Raw genomic sequence first — 5894 nt, forward strand, 5'->3', positions numbered from 1 at the left:
ACTAGTATGAGGAAGATGTATTAGTTACTTTTCTCTTGCTGTATATAAAAAGTGCCCTAACTGGAGTAACTTACAGATAGACTGGTTTACATGGACTTAAGTTCATTAGGGCTAAAAGTCTAACACTAGACAGGAAAGTGTGGCAGCAGGCAGGCAGACATAGTGGTAGAGCTGGACGTTGAGAGTTCAGATCTTAAACCACAAGGAGGAAGCAAGGAGAGTGAACTGTGAATGGTACATGGCTTTTAAAACCCCAAAGCCCACCCCCAGTGGTGTACTCCCTTCAGTAAAGCCATTGTCTTAGGGTTTTATTGCTGTGAAACACTATGACTATGGCAACTCTTATAGAGGAAAACATCTAATTGGGGCTTGCTTACAGTTTTAGGTGTTTAGCCCATTATCGCCATGGCAGTATCCAAGCAGACAGAGTGGTAGAGAAGAAGCTGAGAGCTCTATATCCAGTTCTATATCGGGATCAGGAAGCAGCAGGAAGTGAACTGTCTTGAGCCTCTGAGACATCAAAGCCTTCTCCACAGAGACACACTTCCTCCAACAAAGCCCCACCTAGTCCAACCAGTCCATATTTCCTAATAGTGCCATTCCCTATAGAGCGAACATTCAAACACATGATTCTGTGGGTTCCATTCCTATTCTAACCAGCACAGCCACCACAACCATACTTCCTAATCTACCCACGTAGTGCCACTAACTGGGGACCAACTAACATTCAACCACCACAGTGAGCAATTTCATTCACTCTTCTGCTTATAACTGCCAGGTTTTTTTCAAATTTCCACATTGAAATTATCTTGGCACACTCAAGTCTGAACTATAGACTCAGTATTTCTAGCCCCTTGATCCTATTTAATTAGCCCAGATGTCTCCCATTTTAATACCACACTATTGTGGCAACTATAGTTTTGTAGCTTGCTAATTGTGAAGTTCGAGTCTTCCAACTTTGATTTTCCTTTTCAAGATTAAAAGAAAAATCTATTCTGAGTCACATATAGTTAAGATCAGTTGATCAGTTTCTGCAGAGAAGTTACAATTGTTTTGGAGATGGCATTGAACTAGTAAGTCAGATTAAAGATTATTGCCATCCTAATACCATTAACCATTGACTCACTGATCCGTCCACATGGTATGTGTTTCTGCTTATTTGGGTCGTCTTTAACTTCTTTTGGTAAAATCATTTCAAAGAATATATTTGTATGTTTTTAAGAAAGTGTCTCATACAGTAGCCCAGGTAGCCTGGAGCTCACTATGTAGCATAGATTGACCTCAAAATTATGGCATTCCTCCTGTCTCAGGCTTCCAAGTTCTGGAATTACTGATGTGCATTCCACACCAAATTTTTTTGTTGGTTTGTTTTTTTCTTTGTCAAATTAATTTTTTTATTTTGTCAAATTTATTTCTAAGTATTTAATTCTTTTTGATGCTATTATAACAAACTAGTTTTCTTAATTTCATTCTTATTTGCTCATTTCTACTTCACAGAAAAACAATTAGTTTTGAATTATTGGTTTTTTAATTGTGCAATGTCATTAAATTCACTTATTAGTTCTCATCATTTATTAATGGGTTCCTCAGGGTTTGCTAGCCACATGATGGCATCACTTGTGTAATATCTTGTTTTGTTCTTTCTAATCTGGATGCCTGGCATTTCATTTGGTTAACTAGGTATTGTGGCTAGTATTTCCACAGCAATGCTTATGGGGAAAGGGTTTTGGTTTTTATCACTAAAGATCATGTTAGTAGTTTTGTGAATAGCCTTTATCAAATTGAAGAGTTTCCCTTTCATTATTAGTTGGTTTTTGATGTGGTTCTTTTGCAGAGAGTGGAAGTTATCAAGAATATTATAGTGTTCTATCAAATATCTTCTTCATCTATTGATGACAATGTGACTTCTGTCCTTTAGGGATGCAGTGTGATATGATAGATGATTTCAAATGTTACACCTTGCATTTTGGGGACAAATCTCACTTGGCCAATATACGACTTTTATACAACATTTCTGTATTAGATTTATATCAGTGTTTTGAAAATCTTTGGGGTTATGTTTATAAGAGATGTGGGGCTATATTCTTGAAGGAATGTATTTTGATATTAGTCTCACAGAAGTTAAGAAATATTCTGTACCTTTCCATTTTTAGAAAAGATGTGGTGAGTTAGTATACTTTACCAGTAGAGCTTTCTCATCAAATTAGAGTTTTCTTTGGAGAAGTTTAGATTACTGTTTAAGTCGCTTTGTGTGCTATATGTCTCCTTATTCTTAAAATCAATTTGGCATTTTATGTATTTCTGAAAATATCTCCTTACTCCATCTATTTTTTTCTTTGCTTCCATGAAGCCATGTGATGGAGGTATTTTCTCAGTTGAGGGTTCCTCTTGTAAGGTGATTCTCAAGTGTCAAGTTAAAAGAAAATCAGCCAGCAAGGAAGGTATCTTCTTACAGGACATATACATGTGTTGTGTGTGTTCTTAGACGTTGATGCAGTTTAACAATCCCTATAAGAGTAGGTCTTTCACTCTGTAGTAAAGACTAATTGGCCAAGTTGAACTCCTCCCTCAAATAAACAACAGAAAGGAATACAAGCTGTGTTTTATTTTAATTCCAAAAGATACCTTTTTAAAAGCAATTAATTAATTTTTTTCATACAGTACATTAGAATGTACTGTATGAAAAAATTACTGTACAGTAATTCACTTACCTCCCCTGCCTACTCCTCCCGGATCCTTCCTACCTTCCTACCTTCCTACCCATGCAATTTCCAATTCATTCTAAAAACAACGGCAACAAAAACAGGAAAAACAACAACAACAACAACAACAAAAACCTTAAAAAATAAAATTAAGACTAACTTAAAACAAAAAAGAAAATAAATAAGAATAAAAATAACAAAACAAAAGGTGTGCACACATGCATGCACACATAAAATGTGATGTCTAATTTATATTGGCAAACTACTTCTGGGTACAAGATCTTTTCAAGAGTTAAACTTCCCAGTGAAACTCCATTGGAGAAAACTAATATTCCCTTAACCAGCAGATATTAATTGCAAAAAGCTTCTTAATTAGAGTTGGGGCTTAGTTTCGACTTCTTCTCCTTGCTGTGATTTTGTCTGTTGTCTTGAACCTATCCAGGTCTTGTGTGCTATCACAGTCTCTGAGAGTTCATATGTGTATTAGTCCTGGAAGACATTTTTTCCTTGGAGTCACTTACTTCTGGCTCATACAATCTTTCTGCCTCCTTATAGAGGCTCTGAGCCTCAAGGGCAAGGGTTTGATAAAGATATCCCACTTAGGGTTGAGTGTTCCAAAGTCTCTCACTATCTGCATATCTTCAAATTGTGAGTCTCTGTAATAGTCTACCATGTATTGCAAGAAATTTCTCTGATAAGCATTGAAGCTGAGTGTATAGCAATATGTCATTAGAAGTCATTTTTATTTCTATGTTCATTTAGCAGAAGAACAGTAATATTGGTTTTGCTCTAGGCCTGTGTTCTATGTAATGCTGGTTTCTTGGCCACTTTAGTAGTGTCATGTATGGGTTTCATTTTATGGACTGTGCCTTAAATCTAATGAAAACATCGTGTGATTACTTCCATAGCATTTGTACCAGTATATCTTGCAGGCAGGTCACTGTTGTAAGACACAGGATGCTGAGAGAAATTTCTTACTTTTCTCCCTTTTTCCTGCTCCCAAGTAGGGGTCAAGCTTCTAGGTGGGGAACAGCTCAATTTTTTCATGTTTGATGACATAAGTAAGTGTGTCTTCACCAATAGGGTCTTACCATCAAATTTTGGAGAATAACCAATAACCTTGGAAATTACCTGTGATATTTGGCTGAGGTTTCTAAGAGACTCCTTTGGCCAATAACTCAACAAAATGTAACCCATTCCTGGCACTGGAAATTTTACTTGGTGGCATAAGCTACCTAGTTGGAGCATTGTCTCCCTTATTATATGGTGACTTAATTTACTTTTTTTTTTTTCAAATATGTATATATTTTAGGAGGCTTCTACCATGTAGATTTCCATGCCATTTTTCAAAAAAAAAAATTGCTTTAGTGTTAGACCCTCACTCCATTTCTCTCTTTATCATGCCCTCCCACCCCTTGCCATTTAGTCCTCCTATCTAGTTTTCCCTTTACCCACTTAGGACACTATACTCTATTACTCCATCCTTGGACAATTTCCTCCTCCTTCATGTCCTCTACTATCTACCTAACCTCTGCGGTTATTGAAATTGAAATACTTAAATCTAAAGTTTAAAAGCTGACATCTACATACAAAATAAAACATGCACTATTTGGGTTTTCTTTGGGGGCTGTAGGTTACATCACTCAAGATATTTGTTTCCAGCTCCATGCACTTATATAAAAACTTCATAATTTCATTTTTCTTTATAACTGAATAACATATCATTGTGTAAATGTACCACATCCTCATTATCTATTCATCAGTTGATGGATATCTAGGCTGTTTCAAATTTCTGGCTATTATGAATAGAGCAGCAGTGAATATGAGTGAGCAAGTGTCTCTGTAGCAAGATGCAGAGTATTTTAGGTATATTGCCTGAGAGTCTAGATCTTGCAGAACATCAATTTTCAGCTTTTTTAATAACCTCCACACTGACTTCCATAATGGGTACACCCATTCACACTCCCACCAGCAATGAATAAATATTGACCTTTCCTTACATCCTTACCGTCATGTGCTGTTATTTATTTTGTTGATCTTGGTCATTCTGACTAGGATAAGATGCAATATCAAGTAGTTTTAATATGTATTTTCTTGATAGCTAAGGATGCTGAACATTTTGTGTCTCCCAGCCATTCTTGTCTCACTTTTTGAGTACTCAGTTTAGTTCTATACACCATTTTAAGATTGGGTTGTTTTCTTAATGTTCAGGGTTTTAGTAGTTTTTATCTTTCTAGATACTAATCCTCCACCAGATGAGTAATTAATAAAGATGTTTCCCACTCTGTAGGCTGCCGTTTTGCTCTAATGATGGTGTATAGAAACTTTTTAGCTTCATGAGCCCCCACGTGTTGTGCTTAATACCTGTGTTATCCTTGTCCTGTTCAGAAATTTCTTTCCTGTGACAATAAGTTCAAGTGTATTCTCTACTTTCTCTTCTATCAGGTTCATGGTATCTGGTCTTCTTTTGAGGTTCATGTTCCATGAGATTTATTTTGATGTAGAGTTATAGATATGTATCTATTTGCACTTTTATATGTGGGTGCAGTTTTTTTCAGCGTCATTTGTTGAGAATGTGATCTTTTCTTCAGTGTGATTTTCTTCAACTTGTGAAAAATCAGTTATCTGTGCTGTGTAGAATTACATCTTGGTCCTCAATTCAATTCCATTGATCAGTGTGTCTGTTTTTAAGGCCAATACCATGTTGTTTTTATTACTACATATCTGTATTATAACTTGTAATTTTGTTATTCAGGATTCTTTTAACTATCCTTTGTCTTTTTGTTTCCACATGAAGTTGAAGGGTTTTTGCTCTTTAATTTTTGCAAAGAATTGTGTTGGAAATTTTGGGGAGATTGTATTGAATCTGTAGATGTTGTTTTGTAAGATGGCCATGTGTACAATGTTAACCCTACCAATCCCAAGCAAGGGAGATCTTTCTATCTTTTGGTGAATTCTTTAATTTCTTTCTTTAATGTGTGAGTTTTATAAGTTTGGTATTCATCTACTTGCATGGCTAACATTATCATATTTCATTTTTTGAGACTATTGTAAAAGCCTCAAATCAAGGTACTTTCCCTGATTCTCTATCAATATGTTTGCCATTCAACAAAGGAGATCTTAGCCAACATTTTATATTCCTTGTTCTAAAAAATGAAATATATACCCTCGGAGCTCCCAGGGTCTCAACCA

At 35.7% G+C, this 5894-nt stretch overlaps 1 protein-coding gene across 3 annotated transcripts in view; it reads left to right on the top strand.

Annotated features, from left to right (window-relative positions):
- The window catches only part of Aoah (acyloxyacyl hydrolase), a 251423-nt gene that overhangs the window by 54962 nt on the left and 190567 nt on the right, over positions 1 to 5894 (top strand). The window lies entirely within an intron of this gene.

Source organism: Mastomys coucha, unplaced genomic scaffold, assembly GCF_008632895.1.
Source record: "Mastomys coucha isolate ucsf_1 unplaced genomic scaffold, UCSF_Mcou_1 pScaffold7, whole genome shotgun sequence".
Taxonomy (NCBI): Eukaryota; Metazoa; Chordata; class Mammalia; order Rodentia; family Muridae; genus Mastomys; species Mastomys coucha.